This window comes from Carcharodon carcharias, chromosome 6 (genome assembly GCF_017639515.1).
Source record: "Carcharodon carcharias isolate sCarCar2 chromosome 6, sCarCar2.pri, whole genome shotgun sequence".
NCBI classification, from domain to species: domain Eukaryota; kingdom Metazoa; phylum Chordata; class Chondrichthyes; order Lamniformes; family Lamnidae; genus Carcharodon; species Carcharodon carcharias.
The window spans coordinates 108,846,673-108,858,856 of NC_054472.1; the positions used below are offsets into that span (position 1 = coordinate 108,846,673).

Below are 12,184 nucleotides of genomic sequence, written 5' to 3' on the forward strand. Positions count from 1 at the left end.
CGTAAAAGACATTGCTGCTAGACTGGGTCTGCAGCAGGTGGTGAGGGAAGCAACAAGAGGGAAAAACATACTCACCTTATCCTCGCCAACGTGCCTGCTACAGATGCATCTACCCATGACAGTATTGGTAAAAGTGAACACCGCACAGTCATTGTGGAGACAAAGTCCCGGCTTCACATTGAGAATACCCTCCATCGTGCTGTGTGGCAGATATAGCAACTCAAGACTGAGCATCCATGAGGTGCTGTGGGCCATCAGCAGCAGCAGAATTTTACTCGAGCACAATCTGTAACCTCATGGCCCAGCATATCCCCCACACTACCATTACCATTAAGCAAGGGGAAATTAACCCTGGTTCAATGAAGTGCAGGAGGGCATGCCAGGAGCAGCACCAAGCATACCTAAAAATGAGGTGTCAACCTGGGGAAGCTACAACACAGGCCTACTTGCATGCCAAACAGCATAAGCAGCAAGTGATAGACAGAGCTAAGCAATCCCACAACCAATGGATCAGATATAAGCTCTGCAGTCCTGCCACATCCTGTCATGAAAATGGTGGTGGATAATTAAACAACTCACTGGAGGAGGAGGCTCCACAAATATCCCCATCCTCAATGATGGAGGAGCCCAGCACATCAGTGCAAAAGATAAGGCTGAAACATTTGCTACAATCTTTATCCAAAAGTGCCAAGTGGATGATCAGCCTCCTCCAGAGGTCCCCAGTATCACAGATGCCAGTCCTCACCCAATTCAATGCACTCCACATGATATCAAGAAATGGCTGAAGGCACTGAATACTGCAAAGGCTATGGGTTCTGACAATATTCCGGCAATAGTACTGCAGACTTGTGCTCCAGAACTTGCCACAGTCCTAGCCCAGCTACAATACAGCTACAGCACTGGCATCTACCCAGCTATGGGGAAAATTGCCCAGGTATGTCCTGTACACAAAAAGCAGGACAAGTCCAACCCAGCCAATTACCGCCCCATCAGTCTATTCTCCATCATCAGTAAAGTAATGGAAAAGGTCATCAACAGTGCTATTAAGCAGCACTTGCTTAGCAATAACCTGCTCACTGAAGCCCAGTTTGGGTTCTGCCAGGGCCACTCTGCTCCTGATCTCATTACATCTTTGATTCAAACATGGACAAAAGAGTGACTGCCCTTGACATCAAGGCTGCATTTGACTGAGTGTGGCATCAAGGAGCCTTAGCAAAACTGGAGTCAATGGAAATCAGGGGGAAAAACCTCCACTGGCTGGAGTAATACCTAGAACCAAGGAAGATGGATGTGGTTGTTGGAGGTCAGACATCTCAGCTCCGTGGCATCACTGCAGGAGTTCCTCAGGGTAATGTCCTAGGCCCAAACAGCTTCAGCTGCTTCATCAATGACCTTCCTTCCATCATAAGATCAGAAGCAGGGATGTTCGCTGATGATTGCATAATGTTCAGCACCATTCACGACTCCTCAGATACTGAAGCAATCCATGTCCGAATGCAGCAAAATCTGGACAATATCCAGGCTTGGGCTGACAAATGGCAAATAACATTCACGCCACACAAGTGCCAGGCAATGACCATCTCCAACAAGAGAGAATCCAACCATCACTCCTTGATGTTCAATGGCATTACCATCACTGAATCCCCCACTATCAACATCCTGGGGGTTACCATTGACCAGAAACTGAACTGGGCTAGCCATATAAACACTGTGGCTACAAGACCAGGTCAGAGGCTAAGAATCATGTGATGAGTAACTCACCTCCTGACTCCCCAGTGCCTGTCCACCAGCTACAAGTCAGGAGTGTGATGGAAAACTCTCCACTTGCCTGGATGAGTACAGCTCCCACAATACTCAAGAAGCTTAACACCATCCAGGACAAAGCAGCCCACTTGATTGGCACCCCTTCCACAAACATTCACTCCCTCTACCACCATCACACAGTAGCAGCAGTGTGTACCATCTACAAGATGCACTGCAGCAATTCACCGATGCTCCTTCAACAGCACCTTCCAAACCCACCGCCACTACCACCTAGAAGGACAAGGGCAGCAGATAGATGGGAACATCATCACCTGGAAGTTCCCCTCCAAATCACTCACCACCTTGACTTGGAAATACATCAATGTTCCTTCGGTGTGGCTGGGTCAAAATCCTGGAACTCCCTTCCTAAGTGCTGTGTACCTACACATGAACTGCAGCGGTTCAAAAAGGCTGCTCACCACCTCCTTCTCGAGGGCAATTAGGGATGGGCAATAAATGCTGACCCAGCCAGCGAAGCCCCACGTCCTGTGAATGAATTAAAAAAAATAGGATGAACCTCTGGACTCGGTCATGTCACAGGTGCTGGAGCTGCAAAGGCAAGTTCGGGAACATCAGGAATGGATGTCAGTTACACTCCTCAGGTTGCAAGGCATGATTGAGGAGTCTGTCCACCTTCACTCTGAGGTGATAGCGGCAGCAAGCCTACGCACCAAGGTCAACACTGGTAGGATGGCGGCCGCCATGGAGACCTTAGTCCAGGACATTGGTGCTGCATGGCTGTGCAAGCTCCGCTCCATCGCTGATGTCATGGTTGGCTTCCAACAGTGTGTGCGCGAGAGGGGTACAGGGTAGTCCAATCATACTCCAGCTACCCCTTCTCCTCAAGGTGTTGGCCTTGGTCCCCCAGGCACCCATAGGGAGGAGGATCAGCAGGTGAAAACCCCAGGGCCATCAATCCAGGTGACTCCAGGAGTGTCTGGCCCATCCGATTCCCCATAACCTGTGACCTCAGCAGCTCCAGTTCCACAGGCTGAGGAGAGTGCTACTACCAGACAGCAGGACCCCAAAGGCCAGCCGGGGCCCTCCAAGGCTCAGTCCGTCAGAGGATACTCGCCAAGGTCATCACAAGGTTGCAGTCACTAGGCTGCCTCCAGCTCTGCTATGAATGTTTCTGGGGGGGCAACAAGATGTAGCAGTAGGGTTAGGAAAGTTAAGAAAAATTAGTTGCAGAACCTGGGCATGGGGGTTAATCTCTTATAAGTACGGTTCACTATTTTCAATAAACTCCCAAGAATGTCTCCCTGCCTATGGCTCCTTGTTCTGATGAGCAGTGTTCTTGTCACTCAGGTGTGAAACCTTTCTGCACGTGATAAGGTTTAGATGCCTCAGTCCAGGGCCTCTTCCCTGTGCTCTGTGCAGCCTTCAGACCAAAGTGATGGTCCAGCCTCACACTCCCTGGAAACATTACTGATGCCTGCACCTTGGTGGTGCTTGTCATTGCTACCAGAAGGCCGTAGGCAGGCACCACAGAGTACCATCATTCTCTCTGTGTGCACTCAGCACCTTTAAGGTGGGGCTGACCCCCCATCTCTTCAGCATCTGTGACCAGTGACACTGTGCTCCTGAATGGCTCAGGTGCTGAAGGCGGACAAAGGATCAGATGCTTCTAAAGTTTCATGGCTGCAACTCTATGATATGACCCAGATCACAGAGTTCAAGCGAGCTGCCCTCGGCCAGACAGGAGTCAGACGTTCTCAGAGGCTATGTGAAGATCTATAGAGTGTCCTTATTGCACGTCCTCATTATCCTCCATAAATCTATCATCCCAAGCATGGCTGCCTCATCTGGCCAGTTACGAGGGCCTCATCCCCATCATTGTCACCTTCGAGGCCCTCCTCACCCTCATCCCCGTCAGCATCCTCCTCATCACAGGAGACTTCCAGCTCCTCCATCTCATCCTCAGCCAGCTGGTCTCCCCATTGGAATGCCAGGTTGTAAAGGGCGCAGCAGACGACGACAGTGCATGACACCCTCTGCGGACTGTATTGCAGGGCCCACCAGACCGGTCCAGGCACCAGAACCTCACCTTCAGCATCCCAATAAGGCTTATTGTTACAAACTATCCCACAAATTTAAAGGTGGCAGCAAATCTTTATTTGCAAACTCACAGAGAATTTGGAGAGATAAGAGGTGTGATACTGTACATGACACTAATTACCATTTAAGCCACCTCGCTTATTTTAGAAATGTTACAGTTTTATGGTTAGTACATGGTTCCTAAAGGAATGTTGTTTCTAAATTCTTTAATTAGCAACACCTCTCCAAAGTTTTCAAAATCTTGATCAAGTTCCATCACCCTTTACCATCTATAAAGCGCCATTTCTTTTTCTCTAGCAAATTCCACAAAAATCTGATTCTGTCCCTACCTCAATAAACTTCTGCCTGTAAGCTTTCAGAACTAACTTGTACTTATGAAGCACACAAGTCTTATCTGTATCATAAACTGCAGACTATTCAGCTGAAAGCGTTGAATAAACCTCCAACGCTTCCTCTATCAAAACACTTGGTAATAAAATTGTCAATTTTTTTCTCTGCCATTCCAATTTGGTGGAAAATTTCTCAAACACTACAAAATACATTTCAACTCTTTCATCGCTGTATATTGGCACTAGGCAAATATTCCTTTCCAAATCAAAACTAGTAGTTAAATCAGTCCCATTGTCAAGTTCGCCTGCTGCTCCCTGTTCACATAATCAAAGCTTTTCTCTATCCAATTCAAATTTTCTGGCTTCCATCTCTCTTTGAAATTCTAATTCAAGTCTTCACATTTCCCTTTCTTTTTCTTTGTCCTCCCTTTCAAGGAATAGTTCAGCAGTAGACAGCCATTTTAACATTTCAATGAATGCAGCAAAGGTCACTGTGAAATCTTATTCATTTAAACGTTAGCAAATCCCAATTTACTCATCACAGTCTGTGGGTTTAAAATCCCACAAAAGCCCCCAATTTGTTACAAGCTCCATAGAGACCGATAACTTTTAAAAATAAATTTGAATTCCCAGTCATCAACTTCAAGGTTCAAATGACAAGATTTCATATTTTGCAACTTTTGCAGCAACAAATAAACTAAAGGCAATGACTAAACACCATTTTCATGGGCAACTTATACTTTAAACTACAGGACAGAACATTCCCCTTTTAACATTTAAAATGACCAATAATCCCTGGTTATACTTTACAATGTCCCTTAAGTAGGTTTCAATTCTCCTGGAACCAGTCCAAAGTGATTCTTAACAAAAACAAAAATACCTGGAAAACTCAGCAAGTCTGGCAGCATCTGCGGAGAGGAACACAATTAATGTTTCGAGTCCAAATGACCCTTCAACAAAACTAAGTAAAAATAGAAGAGAGGTGAAATATAAACTGGTTTAAGGGGGGATGGTGGGACAAGTGGAGCCAGTGATTCTTAGCTCCTTAGGGTTTAATTCCATTCTTTTCTTTTCCCAAACTGGTAACTTTGAACCCCAGAGCTGTCTGTCATGATGAGAGTTTTCCTGGAGTCTCTCCCTCTAGTTCAAGTTTGGTGATCCTTCCAGCCTCATTTTAAAACCTCATGAAAGTGATCTTTTTAACTGAGCACCAGCTCCCACCTGTATTCCTGCTTGGTGAGCTATAGAGATTTAGCCATCTCTATCTTTTCCCCCTCTCTCTCTCCATCTGATCGTGGCACTGGGTAAAATCCCAGTGGCACCAGGAGGAGACACTTCAGAAGCCATTAAATTGGTCTCTATTGCAGCTAGGAAAATTGCAGTGGGGGCAGGTGGGTAAGCAGCAGGATGCCTCCCCTGCAACTGGGAAAATTGCAGTGGGGGGCAGGCGGGTTGGCAGCAGGATTTTGCTGCTGACATGGCACCCGATTTTACAAACACCCACATGTGATCCCACCCCCAGGAGGCCATAGAATTCAGCTCGAAGACACGTAAACTAACATTAGGGAAGATGGTTGATAGATTGGTCAAAGAGGTAGTGTTTAAGGAATGCCTTAAAGGAGGAAAGAGGAGTATAGAGGTGGAGAAGTTTAGTGAAGGAATTCTAGAGCTTTGGCAAATGAATTACTGCCACTGACGATAGAACAATTTAAATCGATAATGCTCAGAGGCCAGAATTAGAGGAGTGCAGATATCTTACACGGTGTGGGACAGGAAGAGATTACATGGGTAGGGAGGAGGGAGCTCATTGAGGAATTTGAAAACAAGGATGAGAATTTTCAAATCACGGCGTTGCTTAACAGGGAGTCAATGTTGTTCAGTCGAGACAGGGCTTATAGGTAAACAAGACTTGGCGAGACTAAAATCACAAGCAGTAAAGTTTTAGTAGAAATTGTGAGGCCGGCTCGGAGTGCATTGGAATAGTCAAGCCTTGAGGTAACTAAGGCATGAATAATGGTTTCAGCAGCAGATCAACTGAAGCAGGTGCAGAGCCATTGCCCTCAATGGAAATCAAAATTAAGGATGATGTGCAACGGACTGTCACTTGCTTTCACACATTCCCAAAATGCTCAGATAAAGCAGAGATTGTAAGGTTGTTCTGAATGAGTGAGTTAAATATCAATGGAATGGTCTTTCTAATCTGTAGTCTTCATATGACTTCATGGCCAGAATTTTACTGGCCCCCACTAGCGGGTTTTTATGGGGGGGAGGGGGGGCGCAGGGGAAGCATGAAATTGAAGGGATGGGATTCCATCCTGGTTCCTTCCTACCCTGACCACACAACAATTTTACGGCTGGGGTGGACAAAGCCTCAGACAGGAAGCCCACTTAAGGGCTGTTTCCCACCAGCCTCAATTTTTAAGCTGGTGGGAAGATTGAGCTGGCATGAGGAAAGCCCAAAAGTCAATAGTGAGCAGGAAGGGGGCGTGTGGGGCACTTCCATCAGAAGCCCCCTTCGGACTGGTGGTGCTCCCCCCCAACTAAGATCTAGTGGCATCCGGACATCCTCCCCCCACTCCCAGCCTCTCCCTGGAGACCCCATTCAACCCCTTTGCATCTCCCCCCCCGCAACCCTTCCTTACCCTCCCCACCCTAGGATCCCATGAACTTACCTGGGTCTCCACTCCCCAGATCTAGGCTCCAACGTCCTCCTGAACTTCCTGCTCTGTCCATCACAAAGCTGTCCCTGCAGGGACTGGAGAGCTGCCAGCCAATCCGGCTGGCAACTCTCTAAAGCGGGACTTCCTCCTGAGTGAGGGGCAGAATTCCCGCCTGTAGCCACTTAACCGTTCATTCGAGCGTAAAATGCACACGGGGCACCCGGAGTCAGCGGGATGTGTTTCCCGCAGACTCTTCGGAGGGTGGGAAGCGAGACCCCATCATCCAAAAAATTTCAGGCCCATGAGTTAGCACTAAGGATAAATTGTGGAGGTATTTATTGAGCTCAATGGATATATTGGGCCCGATTTTCATGAACGCAATCGGGATTAAACAGACGCTGGCATAGAAAAAAACTGGCTGACAAGCAGAATGGCCGGAGGACCCGCCTCTATTCCTGTCTTTGGCCATTTTCACAAGAACGGGAGGAAGCTGGAACGTAATTTTTGTGGAGGCAGCCAGACTTTAGCAGCTGTCAAGTTTTATCCCAGTTGCATGGAGGCATGAACCATGGAGTGGAGTTGGCAAGTGTTTAAAAGATAAGTAAAATGGTTTTTCCTCCTTTACAGTTCATCATTAAATGCTGTGGTGTGAGTTGTGTCTGTGTTCGGGAAGATGAGACAAGACACTGCTATGATTGGAAGATGTAGCTGGATTTTAAAAATGTGTTTGCCAGATTGTTATTTCCACCAAATGAGTACAGTGAAAGCATTTCTGAAGAAGAACAATGATATACCAACTTGTACTTCTGAGCTTTCATTGAACTCCACTTCAAAGTGGTTTAGGACCATGCAAACTCCTCATGGGAAGAAAAATAAGAACCCAACTCCCTGCTCTCCTTCACATTCTCGCCGCATATACAAGCTGATGACTTTAACAAGGAGAGAGATAAAGAAAATGAGTATTATTCCAGCCAGATGTGGAACTTTGACAAACATCACAAAGCATGCAAGCTGCCAGACCTCCAACCAGGAGAGCCAGTTTGGATCCAAGCCCAAGGTCTCTCTGGACAAGTGGTTGAACATACACCAAAGCCACGATCCTACCTTTTCCAAACAGATAACGGTATGGTGAGACAGAGCAGAGATGCACTATTTGCCACACAGAAGCAACCCTCTACACAGGCGCAGCAGTCATCTACTCAATCAAACAGACCAGAGATGCTGCATTCATTGAGACATCCAGTTGACAACCATATTGGTGAACCTGAGCCATCTACAAATTCTCCTTCCGCCAGCAGAGCCTGAGAGTTCTCAGAACTCAAATTCCCAATTTCCTCCAAAGGAACTGAGCATCCATTTGGGTAGACCACCGCAGAGGTTATTCCAATAAAAAGAAATGGAAGTCAGAGACTTAGGGGGATGTAGTATAATGGGGAGAATCAGAGACTTGGGGGAGAATTTTTTCCCCACCGGACGGGACATTTGGGAGCGGGCACGGAGCCAATCACCGCCCGCAATCGGCTCCGCACCACCATTTTACGTGGGCGGGCCAATTAAGGCCCACCCAGCATGAAGCACGGCTCCCGAGGATAGCAGGAGTGGGCGGGCAGTGGCGGAAGTGCAATGACTGACGGGTCCAAAGGTGACCCAGCAGCCTGTTCACATAGCACGCAGGCAGCCTTGCAAAGGCTATGCATCATGGCAAACAGATGGGCTCCCCAGAGCGCTGCTGGGGAGCAGGCCAGGCAGGAGGGTAGGGCAGCAGGGCATTGTGCCCCTCACTTTTCTGACGAGGGCCTAGCTGTCCTCCTGGAGGAGGTGGCAGCACAGCAGGAGGTCCTCGTTTCGAGGGACGGGAGGAGGAGGCCCCTCCACATATCCAAACATGTCTGGGAGGGGGTGGCAGACATAGTCAGCTCCCATGACGTGGTGCGATGCACGTGGGTCCAGTGCCGCAAGTGCTTCAACGACCTGTTGCCCTCGGGAAGGGTGAGTACTGTGTTGGCATAGGTCACTTAACACAGCTGGTAGGCTTTCCCTCAGCCGCCCCCACCACCACTCCCCTAACTCTAAGTGCAGTTACTGCATTGAATGATTCACGACATGTGTTCCTCGCTGGGTGGGCCAGCAGATATTGCCCATGCCTAGTTCACCCTGAGACGGTAATGCTGAGATGGGTTCTGCACCCATTAGACTGACAACCAGAGAACTGTTTTGGGAGCAATCTCAACGATCTGCACCTAGGTGCAGTGCTGGAACTGCAAAACATGTCAAAGTCAGGGTGCTAACATGCTGGGAGGGGAGCTTCCAGGTGGCAGGCACCCATCCACCTGCTGCCCTTGGCGTTCCACTTGCTTGTGCTTCCTTGCTTTGCAAGGTTAGACCATGTGGTGACAAATATGATGGAGGCAGCATGTGAGCAAGGGGGGGTTCAGCCCTGGCTTCTTGGTGTGAGTGTGCGACAGCTGCGGGGTTATGATTCACTGGAGCCCTGCAATGTCCCACTCAGGTGGGGGTGGCAGGGATGCAATGGGAATCCAGGCACAGGGTGGACTAATCAATGCTCCTCTCTCCTTTTCAGGAGAAGACAGCAATCGACACCGCCGAGCGGATGCGAAAGGGTGGAGGCCAGGCACAGTTGGCGATTATAACCAGATACGAGCAGGAGGCGATGGAGCTGAAGAGGTGACATGCACCCAGGTCCAAAGGTGGCAGTGAGGCTGGGGTGCCATGGGGAGATAAGATTGCCGTGCTCTGAGGTCACCATGTGTGTCCCAGCAGCCATCCCACTGTAGAATGTTCAGTGATTGAAGCTTCCAACATGGGTTGACCATTGATTATGGAAGGACAAGCACATACTGATCCGGGGGTCAGGCATGGACATTGACATTGTCTGCACTGTAACTAATCAAATGCCCTTGTTCTTCCTTTCAGCATCACTGGAGCAGGGCCGGGAGGAAGAGGCAGCGGGGCCACCTCTCACACCTGAGGGCCCAGAACAAATGAAAGCACCAGCGTCACACCATCTCTTCCAGGCAGACACCAGTGCAGATACTAGCACCTCGGTAGGAAATAGATCATTGGCTAATGTCCTGGGGCACAGTGGTGAGGGAACTTCACACTCACTTGAGGTGCGGGCGGAGACAGAGAATGCCGTTGGTGTCGGCAATCGGAGGATTGCTGGGAACTAGGTATATGGTTGGTCGGTGATGATGTGCCTCTGGAGTCATCTGTGAGTTAGCAGATGTTGGAATGGCAGCAGGGTATGCGGGAGGATCTGGCAGAGATACATGAGACAATGCATGGCATAGTGCCCGTGCTGGAGGAGTCCACGCGGAGCATCACCGATGCAGTGAGCCTTGTGGCCAAATGCCATGCTTCCTCCATGGAGAGAGTGGTGACTCTCATGGAGAGGCTCCTCCAGGGGAACAATCAGGGCTGCTTGGGATTGCGCCCGGACCTGTAAGCCCACACAGCGGCATTGACCTCACCTGGTCAGTGTCAGTGTGGGAGATGGATTGGGAACCAGGTATCCCAGCTTGGTGCCCATCCATCAATGGTGAGCAGGGAGGTCCGAAGTGACCTCACATTGGCGCTAGACTGCCTGTCATCTCTGCGGGCTCCTTTCAGGGTGCTCCAGATGAGGGGAGCAGCTCCTCTGCCCCTCTGCCCGTGACTGTGGGATCCAACGAGGCTGCAGCAACTGGGGAGGTGCCACCTGTGGAACTGGCTGCTCCCTGCCAGGTGGGCCGTCAAAGGCTCCATGGGTCAGAGGACAGCCAAGGCTTCCAGGCCAACAGGACAGCAGAGTGAGCAGGCTGTCTCAGATGCCAGTGCCAGTGAGGGGGGAGCACCTAGACATAGCACCCAGAAACGTAAACTTAAGGCACCTCAGGCACACCACGGGTTTCTCACTAGTGGTTTTATGTTGCCCGGTATGAGTTGATGACAAGTTGATGTGATGCATAACATCTTTGCATTCATTTTATTTTGTGCTTCATTTTGTTAATTCATTAAATCTTGATATGTGAGCATGGCTCAGGGTGATTCCTTACTTCTGCGGACTCACTACTGGACTTATCGTGCACAGCCGGAGCAACTGCACCTATATCTTCTTCCTCCACTGCATCCCCCCTTTCCAGCACAAGATGTGGAGAGCGCAGCATGCTACCACTATCAGCGACACACGATCTGGGGTTATTGGATTTCACCCCCTGAACAGCCCAGGCATTGGAAGTGCATCTTGAGAAGACCGATGGTGATGTCTACCACAGCCCTTGTGGAGCCATGGCACCTGTTGTACCGCTGCTCACCCTCTGTTCTTGGATGGCAGAGAGGCATCATGTTTGAGCTTTTGAGGGGATAGCCCTTGTCACCCAGCAGCCATCCATCCAGTCGGGCTGGAGCACTGAAGAGCCTCAGCATCTGTGAGTGTCTGAGGATGTAGGTGTCGTGGGAGCTGCCTGGGTGCCTTGCACAGACTTGCAGAATCAGCATCCTGTGATCACACACTATCTGCCCATTCATGGAGTGGAAGCCCTTCCTGTTGACGAAGACACCAGGCTCACCTGCTGGCGCCTTGATGGCCACATGTGTACAGTCTATAGCACCCTGAACGCGGTGGAAGCCAGCAATGGCCGCGAAGCCTCTGGCTCACTCTGTCGAGCTGGCCTCTTCCCAGCGGTAGTGGGTGAAAGTCAACACATGCCTAACCAGAGCGTCTGTCACCTGCTTGTTAACAAGTGTGGACAGCTGATTGGGAGACTCCACAAAGGTCACCCACCGACCCCTGGAAAGAGCCGGAGGCATAGAAGTTGTGGGCAGCCATGACCTTCAGAGACACTAGCATGGGGTGCCCACCCACATAGTTGGCACAGATTTCAGGGCCAATCATCTGACAAATGGAGGCCACTGTCTCCCTTGAGAGATGGAGCCTCCTTCAGCACTGCACCTCAGACATATTGAGGTAACTGCTTCGCCGCCAGTATAACCTGGCAGCAGAATAGTGGCGTCTTCTGCGGCCCTTTCTGCCTTGGACTTCCTGTTGGCCCTGCGCCTCTTGTGCCTGTGCCTCTCCTCCAAAAGGTGGCTCCCCTGGAGGCTGAATGTAAATTCCTGGCCTCCTCCCCCTTCTGGCCCTCCCTTCCTCTTCAGAAGAGATGCCTCCAGTGGAGAGCACAACTCCCATTCCCAGGCTAAGGGAAGGCTTCCTCAAACCAGCAAGGCCCCAGAAATGATGTTTACCACAGAGTCCTGACCTGAAACCTGTTACTCCTGTCCAAGCAGCTGTGAAGAGCTTTGAAGCATTCCTGCTCACACAGGCAAGTAGCAGTA

General features: G+C 49.7%; 1 protein-coding gene across 1 annotated transcript in view; it reads left to right on the forward strand.

The window, feature by feature from the left end:
• The window catches only part of LOC121278819 (tyrosine-protein kinase Src42A-like), a 53,530-nt gene that overhangs the window by 19,316 nt on the left and 22,030 nt on the right, over positions 1-12,184 (forward strand). The window lies entirely within an intron of this gene.